This window comes from Suricata suricatta, chromosome 1 (genome assembly GCF_006229205.1).
Source record: "Suricata suricatta isolate VVHF042 chromosome 1, meerkat_22Aug2017_6uvM2_HiC, whole genome shotgun sequence".
NCBI classification, from domain to species: domain Eukaryota; kingdom Metazoa; phylum Chordata; class Mammalia; order Carnivora; family Herpestidae; genus Suricata; species Suricata suricatta.
Genome location: NC_043700.1, coordinates 17078152 through 17097110, shown reverse-complemented (window position 1 = coordinate 17097110; position 18959 = coordinate 17078152). Strand labels below are relative to the sequence as shown.

At 38.8% G+C, this 18959-nt stretch overlaps 1 pseudogene; it reads left to right on the top strand.

The window, feature by feature from the left end:
• The first annotated feature begins 10758 nt into the window (after positions 1-10758).
• On the top strand, positions 10759-11457 carry LOC115285931 (annotated as a pseudogene).
• The last annotated feature ends 7502 nt before the right edge of the window (positions 11458-18959 follow it).

The window sequence follows — 18959 nt, the reverse complement described above, 5'->3', positions numbered from 1 at the left end:
CTTAACACATATTGTGTATGAGATATGTAATATATACTGTATGATATATGTAATATGTACTCTATTCTTAGAATAATGTAAGCTAGAGGGGTACCTCGATGGCTCAGTCTGTTAAGCATCTGTCTTCAGCTCAGGTCATGATTTTGTGTATCAGGAGTTTGAGCCCCGCATCAGGCTCTTATGCTGACAGTGTGGAGTCTGGAGCCTGCTTCCTCTTCTCTGTCTCCCTTTCTCTCTGCCTCTTCCCTGATTGCATTCTGTCTCTGTCTCTTTCGAAAATATATAGGGGCACCTGGGTGGCTCAGTCAGTTTAGCATCTGACTTTGGCTCAGGTCATGATCTCACAGTTTGTGGGTTCGAGGCCTGTGTTGGGTTCTGAGTTGACAGCTAGCTCAGAGCCTAGAGCCTGCTTCAGATTCTGTACCTTCCTCTCTCTATGACCCTCCCCTTCTCATGCTCTCTCTGTCTCTCAAATATAAATTAAAAAAAATAAAACAATTAAAAAATATATAAACATTAAAAAATAATAATTAAATTAAATTTTTAAAATGAATACTGTCACATATGCAAAGAAAAAGAATAAAGTAAGGTAGAGGAAAGAAAGTGTTACTAAGAAAATTGTGAGGCACCTGGATGGCTTAGTCAGTTGAGCAATCGACTTCAGCTCGGGTCATGATCTCATGGTTCGTGAGTTCCAGCCCCGCTTTGGGCTCTGAGCTAACAGCTTGGAGCCTGCTTAGGATTCTGTGTCTCCCTCTCTCTCTGCCCCTCTGCAGCTCACACTCTGCCTCTCTCAAAAATAAATAAACATTAAAGAAAAATTTTTAAAAGATTTTAAAAAATCATAAGATACTTTTTTAGTATTTTACTGTATTTATTTTTAAAATCCACATATTAGTGGACCCATGCAGTTCAAATTCATCTTGATCAAGGGTCAACTGTACATGCTTTTGTGTATAAATCTCCCTGAATTAGTGAGCAATGCAAATTTTATGGACACTTGTTATAGAAGGAACAGAAACAAATTTCTGAATGAGCTTATCTGTCATGTCTTTCCTCTAAAATATGATCTTTGAGCCATTACCACAGCTTTTTTTGTTTTGCCCTTTCCCCACACAGCTTCAGATTTTTGTCCTCATCTTCATTTTCCTAAAGTCATTGCCTTCTTCTCACCCTTCACACTTCAAGTGGTCCAACCTTTGCTAGTTTAGTCCTGTCTTAGTTGCTTTTTCTCTTCATGCCCATCACAGGTGTTAACCAAATGAAGGGCCTCATGGAAGACAGATATTACAGAAAACAGTGTTCTTTTTGCATTATTTATGTTGGTCATTATATTTACAGTCTCATCAGAAAAGGCCCTTATTGTTATTCTGTGAAATGTCCCTTATTGAATCTCGTGGAATTCTCACTTGGCTTTGGGACGTGAAAGAAAACCCACAGCACAGCCTCATCACAGATCGATAACTATGACTCCGATGAGTCTTTCCTCCTTTATTCTCACTAATCTCTGAACACAGATTGGGGTGTGTGTGTGCGTGTGTGTGTATGTGTGTGAGTGTATAAATGCTAGAGAAGAAGGTGAGTTGAAATGGTGCCTCAGTAATGGCTGAGCTAGTTAGGAGACTTTATTATAATAAAGTGACTTGCACTGAACTTCTTTGGTATGTTAAATTGCTCCTGAAATAAACTTCACTTGAGGTTGTACTAACTTTTTTTTGCATATTTTTGGATTTTACTTGCTAATTTTTTGAGGATTTTTACTTCTGTGTTCATGAGAGATAATGGTCCATAGTTTTCTTTCTTGAAATAATTATTATCTCCTTTTAGATTCAGAATAATGTCAGTCCCGTAAAATGAGTTGGACAGTATTTGTTCTTCCCAAATCTTCTGAAAGAGTTTGTGTAAGATGAGTAGTGTGTTCTTCATAAACATTTGAAGAATTTACAAGTAAGGCCATTTGAGTTCAGAGCTCCTATTGTGTGAAGATTAAATTATAGACTAAATTTCTTTAACCAAAATTAGGCTATTTAGATTTTTAATTTTTTTCTTGTATAGTTTTAGTAGAATTGCTTAAAGATTATGTTCATTTCATCCAAATTGTCAGTTATTGTCATCACACTTTTCAAAATAATTCCTTACAGTTCTTTAAAATCTGTAAGATGTACCATAATGTCCCTCCTTTATTGCTGTTGATAATTTGGGTCTACTTGCTTTCTGGAGTATTATAATTAAACATTCTTTTCTTTTATGTTCATTCATTTTTGAGAGAGAGAGAGAGAGAGAGAGAGAGAGAGAGAGAGAGAGAGAGTGAGAGTGTGGGGGAGGGGCAGCGAGCGATGGACACCCAGAATCTGAAGCAGGCTCCAGGCTCTGAACTGTCCACACAGAGCCCAACACTGAGCTTGAACTTGTGAACCAATCATGACCTGAGCTGAAGTTGGACGCTGAACCAACTGAGCCACCCAAGGACCCCTGGAGTATTGTAATTAGAACTTTATCAATTTTATTGCTCATTGCAAAGAACTAGATTTTGGGTTAATTTTTTTTCTTTATTGTTTGTAAATTTTTTTATTTTACTGATGTCAAAAAATTTTTGATTTAAATAAGTCAGTTAAAATATTTTCTAATTTCCCTTGTGTTCTCTACTTTGGCTATGGATTATTTAGAAGAGTTACTGAATTTCCAAATGTTCAAGATTTTAATGTAATCCTATTGTGGTTGGAGAACATGTTCTGCACTTTTTCAAAACTTTTCAGTTAGTTGAGGCTTGTTTTATGGTTCAGCAATATCTTTCTTGGTATTGGGCATCTGTCATATGAATATCAGTCAGTTAAATCATGTTGTTTAATAATGTGACTCACAGTTCTGTATTGTGTCTGAATATATCTATATGTCTGTCCTATCAATTATTAAGGTAGGAGGGCTAAAATCTCTAACTGAGGTTGTGAATTTCTAAATAATGCCATTTTAGTCTGTTTTGCTTCCATTTTAATCTGAATTATTAGTTATATACACACTTAGGATTTTAATATGTTGTTGATGAATTGAAGAGCATCAGGAAATGTTCTCCTTTATTTCGGGTGATGTCTCTTGTCATGACATGTACTTTATCACAGAGTTAATTCACCTTTCTTATTATTGTTAGCATGGTATATATTCTCCCTCATTTTAATTTTAATATACCTGTTCTTTTATATTTAAAGTTTACTTTTTATTTTTAAATATTTTTATGTTTATTTATTTTGAGAGAGAGAAAGAAAGAGAATGAGCATGAGCAGGAGAGGGACAGAGAGAGAGACAGAAAGAGAGAATCTCAAGCAGGCTCTGCAGTGTCAGCACACATCCCAACGTGAGCCTCTATGTCACGAACGGAGATGGTGACCTGAGCCGATTTCAAGAGCTGGACTACTGGGGCACCTCAGTAGCTCAGTCAATTGGGCATCTGACTTCAGCTCAGGTCATGATCTCCCAGTCTGTGGGTTCGAGCCCCATAATTTACTCTTTTTTCAACTTCAGCTACCAGTGGCCAAGTTGAGGTAAATAAGAAAAGTCTCACTTAACATTCAATTTTATGTATTTCTTGTATATGACTTAATTTAACAGGATGTGAATAACCCTAAACTTTAGTTAGACACTGGACACAAAATAGTGAATAATAAAATGCTGATTGTTGGTTCCTATCATCATAAAGACCTCCCGCCTAAGAGACACCTGTACGAATAACCAGCCATTCCCAACAGAATGTGATAAAGAATGCAGTAAAATTAGAACAGGGGTCATAATTAAGCAGATGATATCACTTTGGAAGTTATGGGAAACTTTTTAAAAGAAGAAATGTTAATGCCAATATCTGAATGATAAGTATTATGGAGCAAAATGAAAGAGGCAAGGAGAAAAGGGAGATTAAGATTACACTGATAATTTGGGAAAACCCAAGGGAAGAAGAGAAGAAAGTCATTTGATAAACTCAAAGAGATTCATTAATGGTAAAGTGTAGGCTTCCAAGAGGCATAGTGGTAGTGATGGGGTATGTTCTTAAGCCGAGAGAACAATTATGCAGCAGCTTGGCCAGAAGGGCATTCTAACATTCCATGTTAGGGAGCGTGCGTTTTATATGAGGACAATGGAGGCCTAATGACTGATTTTTGAACAAGAGAATGATATTAATCAGATTTGTATTGCAGAAATATTATCCCGACTTCAATGTGGAGAATGGAATGGAAAAAAAGAATGCATGGCAGGGAGATGCATAAAAAGGCTATAGCATTATCCCAAGCAAAAGATACATGAATTATGAAACAGGCAAGGCAGAGAATTTGGTTCTCCAAATATATTTGCCTATAAGGAAAAAGTTTTGATTCTCTAACATAGTTTATCTCCAATTTCATCTTTGAAGGCATAGAGTAAGATCTACTTGTGATGGAAAGATTTGAAATGATAGAAATAATGACAGTTGCCCTGGAAATTTCTCCCTAACCTAGTAATTAATAGTTACAGTATTAGCAGACACATGGTTCTCATCCTTAGACCTCAGGGGTGAAGACCCTGTTTTGGTTTCTCCTAAATCCCTCAAACTGCCTCAAAATTTAATCTTTTTGCTGCGATTCAATGTATTGCTATTGATGATATTGATGATGATGATGATATTGATGATGATGATGATGATAAATGTGATGATGGCTTTCCAGGAACTCTGAGATTATCTAAAAAGGACATGCTTTCAGTGAACTGCATAAGTCCCAAAGCTTAGCAAGGGCATGGGAAAAGGGAAAAAGTAACTGATTTAATAGATTTAGAATGGGATTTTTCAGTCTCGGCACTCCTGATGTTTTGTGCTGGATATAGTTCTTTGTTGTTGGAGGTGGGGGAGGGGCTGTCCTCTTCATTGTGGGGTATTTAGAGCATCCCCGGCCTCTACCATCAGATGTCAGTAGGATCCTTCTATTGACTCCACTCCCATTTTTAACAATCAGAGATGTCTTCACACATTTCCAAATGTCCCTGTGTACTAAACTCACTCCTGACTCAGAATATATTGATCTAGAGTTATGATTGAAGTCCAGGTCAGAATTCACTTTTAGCACCCTTATTTAATACCCTGCTTAATTTGACTCAAACTTGCTGTTATTTCTCCCCAAGTATATTTCATCTGTAGAGCCAGGATCCTTAGTATTTGGGACATGTTTTTGAATACCTGTTACCCTAGGTTCTTTGCATTTATGATTATGGCTGTTTTGCTCAAGGATCTTAAAATTTAGTAGAGGAAACGAGACGTCTTAAATGACTAGATGCATCCTAGTCTGTACTAAAATGACAAACGAGGGGATAATCGCATATACTAGGTGTTCAGGGTGAGCAAATCAAGTAATAAGCCTCAAGAGAGGCATTTGAATTTTGCCTTGAAGGATTAGATGGGATTTTCAAAAGGCAAAATATAAATACATTCTTGACAGATGGATTACCTATGAAATGACATTGATCTGAAGGAATGTCAAGTCAATCTGATAAGGAGACTTTATGCTTAGGTTGCCTCCATGAAGAGAACGTAGTTCTCTGATGACCAGAACAATGTGACATTTAGATAAAACAAGCCTCCGTGAGCATAATTTATGTGAGTTCATTCTTGAGAGACCAAATTATTTTATTTTATTTTTACTTTTTTAATTTATTTTATTATTGTTTATTGTCAAGTTGGTTTCCATCTAACACCCAGTGCTCATCCCAAAAAATCCCATCCTCCATGCCCATTACCCATTTTCCCCTCTCACCCATCCCCACCAACCCTCAGTTCTCAGTATTTAAGAGTATCTTATGGTTTGCTTCCCTCCCTCTCCCCAACTATTTTTTCCCTTCCCCTCCCATATGATCATCTGTTATGTTTCTCCTGTTCCACATATGAGTGAAAACATATAGTATCTGTCCTACTCTGCCTGACTTATTTCACTTATAATACCCTTGAGTTCCATCCATGTTGCTATGAATGGCATTCTATCTCATTGCCATGTAGTATTCTGTTGTACATATAAACCATATATTCTTGATCCATTCATCAGTTGATGGACATTTAGGTATTTCCATGATTTGGCTATTGTTGAAAGTGCTACTATGAACAATGGGGTAAACGTGCCCCTATGCATCAGCACTCCAGTATCCTGTGCGTAAATTCCTAGCAGTGCTATTGCTGGGTCATAGGGGAGTTCTATGGATAGTTTTTTGAGGAACCTCCACACAGTTTTCCAGAGCAGCTGCACTACTTTGCATTCCCACCAACAGTGTAGGAGGGAGCCTGTTTCTCCACATCCTCGCCAGCATCTATAGTCTCCTGATGTGTTCATGTTAGCCACTCTGACCAGTGTGAAATGGTATCTCATTGTGATTTTGATTTGTATTTCCTTGAAGATGAGTGATGTTGAGCATCGTTTTATGTGTCTATTGATCATCTGGATGTCCTCTTTGGAGAAGTGTCTGTCCATGTCTTCTGCCCATTTCTTCACTGGATTATCTGTTTTTCGAGTGTGGAGTTTGGTGAGTTCCTTATAGCTTTTGGATACTAGCCCTTATCTGATATGTCATTTGCCACTATCTTTTCACATTCCGTCAGTTGCCTATTAGTTTTCTTGACTGTTTCCTTTGCCATGCAGAAGCTTTTTATCTTGATGAGGTTCCAATAGTTCATTTTTGCTTTTGATTCCCTTGCCTTTGGAGTTGTGTTAAGTAAAATGTTGCTGTGGCTGAGGTAGAAGAGGCTGTTGCCTCCTTTCTCCTCTAGGCTTTTGATGGTTTCCTGTCTCACATTGAGATCCTTTATCCATGCTGAGAGTATTTTTATGTATGGTGTAAGAAAGTGGTCTAGTGTTATTCTTCCGCATGTTGCTGTCCAGTTCTCCCAGCATCATCTGTTAAAGAGGCTGTCTTTTCTCCACTGGATACTTTTTTCTTCTTTGTCAAATATTAGTTGGCCATATATTTATGGGTTCAATTCTGAGTTCTCTATTCTATTCCATTGGTCTATGTGTCTGTTTTTGTGCCAATACCATACTGTCTTGATGATGACAGCTTTGTAGTAAAGCGTAAAGTCTGGGATTGTGATGCCTCCCATTTTGGTTTTCTTTTTCAATATTACTTTGGCTATTCAGAGTCTTTTGTAGTTCCATACAAATTTTATGACTGTTTTTTTTTTTCCTGGCTTTGAGAAGAATGCTGGTGCAATTTTGATTGGGATTGCACTGAATGTGTATATTACTTTGGGTAGTATTAACATTTTAATAATACTTATTCTTCTGATCCATGAACATGGAATGCTTTTCCATTTCTTTGTGTCTTCTTCAATTTCCTTCATAAGATTTCTATAGTTTTTATCATAGAGGTCTTTTACATCTTTGGTTAGTTTATTCCTAGGTATTTTATGTTTTTTTTGTGTGTGTGTGCAGTTGTGAATGGGATCAGTTTCTTGATTTCTATTTCTGTTGCTTTGCTTTGGTGTATAGAAATGAAACCAATTTCTGTAAATTGATTTTGTACCCTGAGACTTTGCTTGAGTTCAGTGATCAGTTCTAGTAGGCTTCTGGTGGAATCTTTCAGGTTTTCCATGTAGAGTATCATGTCATCTGCAAAAAGTCAAAATTTGACTTCATCTTTGCCAATTCTGATGCCTTTTATTTCCTTTTGTTGTCTGATTGTTGCTGCCAGGACTTCCAGCACTATGTTAAATAACAGTGGTGAGAGTAGACATCCTTGTCATGTTCCTGATCTCAGGGGGAAAGCTTTCAGTTTTTCCCCATTGAGGATGTTATTAGCTGTGGGCTTTTTGTTAATGGCTTTTATGATGTTTAAGTAAGTTTCTTCTATTCTGACCTTCTCAAGGGTTTTTATTTACAAAGGATGCTGTATTTTGTCAAATGCTTCTTCTGCATCATTGACAGAATCATATGATTCTTAGCTTTCTTTTTGTAAATGCCATGTATCACGTTGATTGATTTGTGAATGTTGAACCAGTCCTGTAACCCAGGACAGAATCCCACTTGATCATGGTGGGTAATTCTTTTTATATCCTGATAAATTCAATTTGCTAGTATCTTGTTGAGGATTTTTACATCCATATTCATTAGGAATATTGGCCTATAGTCCTCTCTCTCTCTCTCTCTCTCTCTTTTTTTTTATGGTTCTCTGTATGGTTTGGGAATCAAAGCAAAGCTGGCTTTATAGAATGAGTCTGGAAAATTTCCTTCCCTTCCTATTTTTTGGAATAGCTTGAAAAGAATGGGTATTAACTCTGATTTAAATGCCTGGTAGAATTCCCCAGGGAAGCCTTCTGGCCCAGGACTCTTATTTGTTAGGAGATTTTTGATAACTGATTCAATTTCTTCACTAGTTTTGGGTCTGTTCAGATTTTCTATTTCTTCCTGTTTAAGTTTTGGTAGTGCATGTGTGTTTAGGAATTTTTCCATTTCTTTTAGGTTGTCCAGTTTGTTGGCATATAATTTTTCATAGCATTCCCTGATAATTGTGTGTATTTCTGAGGGATTGGTTGTATTAAATCCATTTTCATTTGCAATTTTGTCTATTTGGGTGCTCGCTCTTTTTTTTTTTTTTTTTTTTTGAGAAGCCTGGCTAGAGGTCTATCAATTTTGTTTGTTTTTTCAAAAAACAAACCCTTGGTTTCATTGATCTGTTTAACCGTTGTTGTTGTTGTTGTTGCTGTTCTGATTCTATATTGTTTATTTCTGCCCTGATCTTTACTTCTCTCCTTCTGCTGGATTTGGGGTGTTCTTGCTGCTCTGCTTCTAGTTTCTTTCGGTGCACTGTTAGATTTTGTATTTGTGCTTTTCCTAGTTTCTTGAGATGGGCCTGGATTACAATGTATTTTCTTCTTAGGACTGCCTTTGCTGCATCCCAAAGAGTTGGATTGTTGTATTTTCATTTTCATTTGTTTCCATATATTTTTAAAATTTTGTCTTTAATTGCCTGGTTGGCCCATTCATTCTTTAGTAGAATGTTCTTTAGCCTTCATACTTTTGGAGGTTTTAAGACTTTTTTTCTATGATTGATTTCAAGTTTCATAGCATTGTGATCTGAAAGTATGCAAGGTATGATCTCAATTCTTTTATATTCATTGAGGGCTGCCTTGTGAACAAGTAACAGATCTGTCTTGAAGAATGTACACTGAGAGGAAAGTGAATTCCATAGCCTCAGGATGTAGAGCTCTAATTATATCTGTCAGATTCATCTGGTCCAGTGTGTCGTTCAGGTCCATTGTTTCTTTAGTAATATTCTGTCTAGTTGATCTATTCATTGCTGTAAGTGGAGTATTAAAATCCCCTGAAATTAGCACATTCTTATCAATAAGATTGTTTCTGTTTGCGATTAACTGTTATATGTATTTGGGTGCTTCCAAATTCGGTGTGTAGACTTTTATAATTGTTAGCTCTTTCTGATGGATAGACCCTGTAATTATTATATGATGCCCTTCTTCATCTCTTGTTACTGCCTTTACTTTAAAGTCCAGTTTGTCCGATATAAGTATGGCTACTTTAGCTTTTTTTTTGACTTCCAGTTGCATGATAGATATTTCTCCATTCCCTCACTTTCAATCTGAAGGTGTCCTCAGGTCTAAAATGAGTCTCTTGCAGACAGCAAATAGATGGATCTTGTTTTTTATCCATTCGGGTACCCTATGTCTTTTGATTCAAGCATTTAGTCCATTTACGTTCAGTGTTATTATTGAAAAATATAGGTTTAAAATCATCATGTTCTCTGTAGGATTCATGCTTGTAGTTGTGTCTCTGGTACTTTGTGTTCCTTGCAACATTTTTCTCATAGAGTTCCCCTCAGGGTCTCTTGTAGGGCTAGTCTAGTGGTGATGAATTCCTTCAGTTTTTGTTTGTTTGTTTGGGAAACCTTTATCTCTCCTTCGATCCTGAATGATGACTTGTTGAATAAAGGATTCTTGGCTCCCTATTTTTCCTGTTCATCACATTGAAGATTTCCTGCCATTCCTTTCTGGCCTGCCAAGTTTCAGTAGATAGGTCTGCTTCTATGCTTATGTGTCTACCTTTGTAGGTTGAGGCACATTTATCCCTAGCTGCTTGCAGAATTCTCTCTTTATCCTTATATTTTGCCAGTTTCACTATGATATGTTGTGCAGAAGATCGATTAAGTTACATCTGAGGGGAGTTCTCTGTGTGAGACCAAATTATTTTTAACATGCCAACAAAATCAGAGGTCTGAGTATATGACTCTCACGAAACACATATAGCTCTTTGTGAAGCATCTTCTTGCTCAGTGGGCCACCATTGTAGGCACCGTAGAATTTAGGCATGCTGACCATAATGTTCAAATAAAACCTTTCTTCCAGGGCACTGTGGCCGGTGCCCCCGGGGCTCCTTTGCCGGCACCCGCGGCGCCGTGACCTCTCCGGGCTCACAGCTGGCGTCCGCGGCGCGGGAGCGGGAGCGCCCTGGGAGCACGCAGACGGGTAAGGGGCTCTGTGCCCCGGCAGCCATTACTCGGAGGCGCTGGTCGCAAAAGCGCCTTCGTGAGTTGCTTCGTGCCCCTTTCTCTGAGAGGACACGGCCTTTGTTCTGTCCCTGGGGGCACCTCTATTTTCATATAATAAAGTTGAACTTTGTATCTGAAAAAAAAAAAAAAGAGTCGATTGCCCTGTGTGCACGTGTGGAGAGGCGCAGCACCGCGCGGCGGCGGAAGACACCCCCGCCCCCTTCGGAGACGCGGGGCTGCGTTCGACTCTTGCGGGCCTCCGTCACCCGCTCAGCTCCCTGCCTTACGCGGGGAGTCGGCTTGTGGGGGTTGAGTGGCCCGAACTGAGGGCGCGGAGAGCTCAGGGCGGCGACGACAACGGCGTTGATATCGGTGGTAACAACGGCCTCAGCAGGCGGGGAAGATGAAAGGTAGCCGGATCGAACTGGGAGATGTGACACCACACAATATTAAACAGTTGAAGAGATTAAACCAGGTCATCTTTCCAGTCAGCTACAATGACAAGTTCTACAAAGATGTGCTGGAGGTTGGCGAGCTAGCAAAACTTGCGTATTTCAATGATATTGCAGTAGGTGCAGTGTGCTGTAGGGTGGATCATTCACAGAATTAGAAGAGACTTTACATCATGACACTAGGATGTCTGGCACCGTACCGAAGGCTAGGAATAGGAACGAAAATGTTAAATCATGTCTTAAACATCTGTGAAAAAGATGGTACTTTTGACAACATCTATCTGCATGTCCAGATCAGCAGTGAGTCTGCAATTGACTTCTACCGAAAGTTTGGCTTTGAGATTATTGAGACAAAGAAGAACTACTATAAGAGGATAGAGCCCGCAGATGCTCATGTGCTGCAGAAAAACCTCAAAGTCCCTTCTGGCCAGAATGCAGATGTGCAAAAGACAGACAACTGAACAAATTAGAAATGAACTTTCTTGCACTTGCTTGTCGCCAAATAAAAGAGAGGCCCATTGAAAAAAAAAAAGAGATTAGAAATATGTAAAAATAACACTCATTGTGACCACATCTTTGACTATTCTCTTCTGCCTTTGGAGGTTGTAACTCTTAGGAGTATTTGAGGTATTTGAAGAAATTACACAGACCAGTCTCATTGACAAAATGTTAGGATACCTCTGAGTGGCATGCATGGGGTGGGAAGACACTGAAGCCTAACTTGATCAGGTACCATCGAGTATTTCCTCTGTAAGCCTAAATGAACAGCTCAGCTATGTCAATCCCATGACAAGCATCTGGAATATTTCTGTATTGGTGAAGGATTGAGCTTATAAAGTAAGCTTTATCAACAAATTAGAGCTCAGCGGGAACACTGCTGGTATTTTGGGTGGGATAGTTCCTCGTGATGCAGGTTGTCCTGGATATTTCAAAGTATTTATCATTTGTTAGCTTTTATTGACCAATACCTTCAGTAGCCCCAACTCATTGTGACCTCAATTCTTGCATTTTCATGGTTTCTGGGGTTTACAGGCATTATTGGCACATTGAAAATTACTGAATTATATGTTTGACATTGGGATCATGGTGTGGGACAAATGGATACCTGTGGGAAGTCCTCTCTTTGTTCTGCAGCTCCTCCAACTGCATTATTAGTCTCTTGGCCATGGGAGTTCAGGAAATAGGACTTATGTATCCACACTGAATCAAATGGTTCCATTTGACATTTTGGCATGGAATATATTAACATATTTCACTGATTGAAAAATATCCCATTATTTTCTGTACCACTAAAAGGATAAAATGCTGCGAAATAATCTATGAAATATATTTTTATATCACATGGATTTTGACAGTTTTATACTTATAAAAGAGTTTCATTAGATTTAGGCAAGGTTTTTTTTATTATATATTATTTTTGTGGATTAGTAACAAATGTTATAAGCAAAATAAAATGAGAAGGTATTCTAACTTCTTTACATTGTAACTTTTCTAAAAAGTATTGTCACTTGGTGTCCATGGTTTTCTACATGATACTGCTCACTGTACTATCAAGAGTGTTCTGGTATTGCCAATGCAATAACAATGCAATGTCTTCTGCCTTCAACTGCAGTTTTTTCCTGTTAGAAATCTTGGGGTTGCTTGTAGACACATGCTAAAATGTAGCAACAGCTTCATTTACCCATGGATATCTTTTTGGAAGTTCTTTGTTGTTGGTTTGCAAACAAAAAAATACGGAATTTTGGTTATTCCTCCAATGTCTAAGCTTTTTTTTTTTTCACTTAGATCAAATTTATCCCCATTGTTGTATTCTCATGTTTTTTGGTGAACACAGTAGCTTTTTGTTTCAAAGATAAATTGTAGTTCAGTCTTTCTGAAGATATTTTCAGTGATAACTAAACTCAACATATGTATAGTAACATTTCACCAATACACATAACTCACTTGAAATCATGGCAAATGAACCACCGTGACCAAATGGGCTCACGTGCTGACAAAACAACTATTTCACAACCAACATTTGATGGACATTGATTGGAAGAAGCATCCTTATTACAAAGATGTGAGACAAAAATATGTGTATCTTATATTTGGAAACTTAGGTTCCAGAATAAATACATAGATAATGTCAAAATTGTACCCATCCTATATATCAATTAGGGTAAAAATATCAGCAAAACCTTATTCAGACTAAAATTTCTGGTTTTCATGGCCTGATCCTGGTTGAGAGAGAAAGGGGATATTATATGACACAGGACCTGGGAATGTAGAATCCCAGAGGACAAAGAAGGGAGGGCAATCTCTGTTGGTGGAAGAAGGAGCCCAGGACAGAACCCTGAGTTCTAGGTGAAGCAAGACCACTGAGTGCTTTGAATAGTCAATACCCAGCACATAGTAGGAGCCCAGTGAATGGTAGTCACTACTTATATTTGGAGACGGTAGAGAATAGAGGTAGAGACTTCAAAGAGGAGACTTTGTTTTTTCAGTGGTTTCCTGAGTATGAGTACTAAGTCAGTGTCAATCCATGTTTCTCACCACATTCTGAGACTGAGGATCTGAGTTCTGCAGACCACTCTCACCTCCCCACTCCCTCCCAGCCACACTGGCTTCTCTCCATTCTTCAAACACCCAGAGTAATTGCTCGTTCTGGGTCTTGCTTGTACCATTTCTTCTGCTTCCAACACTCCCCCCAAACTGATATATGCCTGCTTACTTCACATCATCCAAGTTGGACTTCAAATCTCATTTCCTCAGAAAGTTTTTCCTGACCACTTTATTTCAAGTATTCCTTAAATCCTACTTCAGTCACTCTCTGTAATATTAACCTGTTTGTGTTCCTAGTATTACATCTAACTCTCCAGAATGGTGCTAGGCAATAGAAATATAATGTGAACCACAGAAGTACATAATTTAAATTATTAAAAAAACAAAAGAAACAGGAAAAATTAATTTTAGTATTATTTAACTTAGATCAAAATTATTATCATTTAAAGATATAATCAGTATAAAAATTATAAGTGAGAGATATTTCAGACTCTTTTTACCACTTTACCTCTTTGGAATTTGGTGAGTATTTTATACTTATTCAGCTAGCACTGGTCCCATTTCCTGTAATAGCTACATATTGCTAGTGGCTATTATGTTGGGTGGTGCAAATTCTAGAGTAATTTCAATTTTTAATTTATATGTCTTTATATTCAGTTCATTATGCTTGTATTTGTGAATAGGATTTTGCTCTGTAAAGTCAGGGAATTTAAGTCTGTCAGGTTCATCATAGAATCATAACGCCAGAAACAGTCCCTGACACCTAGTTGGCCTTCAATAAATATCTGTTAACTTAATCACTTAAATAGATAGGAAGTTCAGAACCTGAGATAAGGCTGTATAGTTACCAATAAACTCATAGGACAGTAGAGACAGGAAAGGATAACAAGAGGCATAGAAATACTACAACCACATCTATTAGACTAAAAACAGAACAAAATATCAGACAGTACCAAAAACTTGGTGAGAATGTGGAACAGCTAGAACACTCGTATATTATTGGCAGAAATCCAAAATGATGCCATCACATTGGAAAACAATTTAGCGGTTTACTGTAACTGTTAAATATATACTTTCTATATGGCCCAGAAAACCACTCCTGGGTCTTTACCCCAGAGAGATAAACACGTGTATTCCCACAAAAATGTATACATGAATTCATAGCAGCCTTTATTTGTAATCACCAAAAACTGGAAACCCAAGTGTCATATAACTGGTGAACAGATAAATGACCAATGGTACAGTCATACAATGGGATGTATTTAGCAATAAGTAGGAGCAAACCACTTATGCAAAACATTGATGCAAAAACGTGAATACACCTCACATATCTTATGCTAAGTGTTATGTACCATATAATTCCACTTATATGAAATTCTAGAAAAGACAAAAACTCTAAGGAGAGCTCAGCTTCGCCAGAAGTTAAGGTAAGGATCAGCATGAAGAACATCATTAAAGAATTCTGAGGAAGTTGTTCTTAGTTCATAGAACTGAGAACTGTATATTAAAAAATGCAAAATGAAGCATAAGTTAAAAAATAAAATCAAATGAACTTTATAAGTGCATTTAAAAAAAGAAGCCCTCGAAGATGCACATTTGATGTTACAGATGTATCAGCAAATGGGAGCACAGAGTTAGGGCACTTGGCATCTGGCAGGAGATGGGTTTCATGCAGTTTGGGGGAGAACAAGGAAAGAAAGAGGCTAAAAGCAAATAGCAGGGGCCCAGTCAAGGGGCCTGCATACTAAGTTAGTCTGGAAGAAAAGAGAGGGTCTAGTAGGACTTCAGTCTCAGCACAAGGGGTGCTGAGAACCAAGGTGAGTCATGAGGCCTGAAACGGAAATGAAAGCCCTATTCATAGAAACTTTGGTTCTGGTTCAAAGCAGGACTTGACACAGCTGCCCTGAGGCTGGGCCAGAAGGCTTGCATCTTCTATTCTTTCCTGCTGTGTAGAGGGGAGCTAGTTGTCCGCAGACTGCATCCACTCTGTTTTCCTTTAAAAACAAAGCCAATCATGGTTTTTGTTTTTGTTTTTGTTTTGCTGAGCTAGATCAGCTAGTTTTGCTGGCTGATCAGGCCTTGGGGGCCCACAGTCCTGATCAGGTTACTATAGTATGATTGAGATCATCCAGGGATGGTTTTCTGCTGATGACCACTAGACCCCTGTGCTGGAGAAGGTGATTGTGATGGCTGCATAGAACGAATTGGACCCTTCCAATATGGTAGCCCCAAGGGAAGCTTCAGACACCAAGGAAGACCCTAATGTAGTCCCCTCCATCACCGACAAGCAAAGAGTTGGCTGCATCTGTTGAGGAGAGCTGCAGTCTGCCATCTGGTTCAGCCTGCACAAAAGTGACTTGCAGCAGTGTCCCACCTGTGGAACCCATTCCAAGAGGGTACTCCACCAGCTGGGCCACTAAACCCCTGCACTGACTTAATTCTATAAAGTATCTTCTTTCCAGTAAAGACTAGCCATTGCATTGGCTCCTCTTAAAAAGAAAATTCCTCCCAAGTTCTCCCTAGGCTCCTGACCTTTCAGCTAGAGGGATTTCCTAGCATCCCTTGAATCTAGGTGTCACCAAATACCTAACTGGAAACAAACAGAGATGAGGTAGTGGCTGAGGAATTTCTGAAAGAAATGGAAGTTATAAATGTAAAAGTAACCGTAATGGGGAAAATATAGAGGGACAGAAGAGGAGGCTGTAAATAGACTTATGTTGGATGGGAATAAAACAGACCAAAAATGAATCAGAAAATACAAGTCAAGAAGAAGACTGAAGGAATTAGAATTTAATTGAATTGAACGAGAATCAGGTTATTCAAGGAGAAGAGTGGTTCAAGGAAAAGTCAGCTAGTGGGTTGGAGGCAGAGAGATAAAGGCACATGTGAACAAACCCTAGTTTCATGTATTTCTTTGGTGGTAGGAACCAGGTGTTCCTGCAGAGTAATCCAAAATATTGCTTCTCAGTATCTACAATTTGGCTTTATTTCACATGAGTTAAGGGATTAGTTTTTATATTTCTGTGTACTGCAAGCCCATTCTTGCTCATGTACCCCACAGCTCATAGTTTCACTATTGTCTCCATAGTTAATTTTCTTGTATTATTTAAGATCATGAAATATAAATGAAATCAGGCAAAAGAAAAGTACAAATGTCTTAATAAAAAGATTACTTTTCAGACATGGGGGTAAAGTTCTGCTTATGGCTCCTCGAAGAGTTCCTTGTAAAGTTTGAATGATGCTTCTTAAGTGGGGAACAGAGAAAAAAAAAACCTTACATTTTGAGACTGAAATTACTAATGAGAAATGAATTTTTAATATTATTCAATCAGCTGGGAAATTTAGAAGCCATATAGAGTGAACTATCCTATGATACTTTTCAAAAAATGACACCACTCAGTGGGAATACTCTCAGTTGAGCAAACAAATCCTAATGATGTGTCTCATTTATTCACCCCTTACTCTGTGTTAGAGAAAGACTGAGCATAATACTTCATTTACTGTTGCGCTTTCTCCACAAACAACAGACAGGAAAGTCTGGACTCAGGTCAACTGAAGTGCTCAAGTACCCTATCTAGTCAATAAAGAAATAGGGCTCAAAGTCAGGTGTTGGATTCTAAAGCCTGTTTAATTAACCAGTCTAACAAATTGCTTAATTTGAAGGCAAAAAAAAAAAAAAAAAAGCCCATCATATGAGGTAAAGTATAAGGAAAATATATGTGGTGAGCTGGACATATATGTTATAAGGAATTGCTTATTTTGGCTGCAAGACCTCTCAAGTATACTGAGAGAACTGTAAAATTCACAGAAATAAGATGTGTTTTAACTGTTAGCCTTTTATTGTAATTGTCAAAATATTTTTCTAGATGTCCTTCAAGTATTAAAAAAATGTCTTGTATGATAGAGGCAAAACATTATATCAGGTATATTTCTTGGGGTAAAAAAGGAAAGTGTTTTATTTATTTATTTTTTCAATTAGAAGGGCATGTTAACTAATTTTCTCAGAAAGTATAATTTCACAAAGCAATGATTGAAATACCTTTTGGATTCTATAAGACAGTTGTATGCAGGTATAGCATTGCATTTATTCAGATTAGAAGATGACAGAGGAGTAGGGGGGACTTTGGGCTTGCCTTTTCCTTCCAACACAGCTAGGTAAGTATCAAATAATTTTGGACACCCAAGAAATTGATCTAAGGACTGAGAGAGCAAAACTGCACAACTACGGGTAGAATAAAACATTATAGAAGGTGGAAGCCCCAGAGTCAATGTGGGGGAGAGAACAGGTGTGGGGTGTGGGTGCTGCAAAGGGGAAGGAGCCCTAATCAGAGAGAGGAGCAAGACAGAAAGGGAGAAAAAGGGAAAACATGCCCAGGCACAGGGAATTAGGGAAAAAGAAAAAGTTCCCCAAAACCATTGACTGGGAAAGGGAGAGGGGCTGAATTCTACAAGTTTCTATAAAGAGCAGAGTGCAGAGTCTGAAGTTCCGGAGGTCCATGCCATTGCCAGGGTTGTGTCTCAAAGGCGTGGCTGGGCTCCAGTGGTGGTGGAGGAGGTGGGGGCAGGCAGAGACCTGGTGGTAAGCAGCATGGTGTCCCTGGGTCACATGGGGAGATGCAGCTCCCCTGTTTAGAGTGCGAATGGGAGTGACAGCATGGCCTCTCTGGGGCAAAGGAACACGCAGCATGCTGCCTTGTTCCCTGGCACAGGAACGGTGGTGGTGAAGCCACAGGAAACAAAGCTGAGGGTGGTGAGCTTTGGTGCCAGCTTTTACCTGAGCTTTACCATAAACTCCACATGACTGCACAGTCACACAACCAATTTCTGGGACAAGCCAGAAATTTGCAGTAAAGACCCTCCCCCAGAGGATCAGCATGGATCCACCCCAGGCAGATCTCTAAAATTTGGAGTTTTGAAACCCAGCCATGCACCTAAGATAAAACCTAAGAGCACTGGGCCACCTGGCAAGTGGACAGCTCCGATGCAGGTAGGGTGAAGGCAAGGATCTGGTAGAAGCCACGGACACAAGACAGGTGATTATTTGCTCTTCTTTGAGGGCTTTCTGTACAGTTCCAGGTACCAGCTTCCTGCTCTGAGGATAAGAGAGCAGGTGACACCATTTCCCCCCACCCATCAGCACTGATGGACTTTAGGGATCAAAACAAGGCCACCCAGTGGAGGCTGGAGCCGCTTCCACCAAGCCCCACCCCCTATTGCCCTACACATTCATCTTCAACAGGGGGAGCCTGCCAGAAAATCAGAGCACCAGGCCTCTCCCTCAGAAGACCAGCACAAGCCCCTCAATGCACCAACTAGGATCTATTTTCCTTTTTCTTTTTTGACTTTTTTAAATATACCCATTACTCTCAAGAATAGAAAAACAACATGTTTTTCTAAGACACACACACACACACACACACACACACACACACACACCCCAGAGATCCAGACAAAATGAGAAGACAG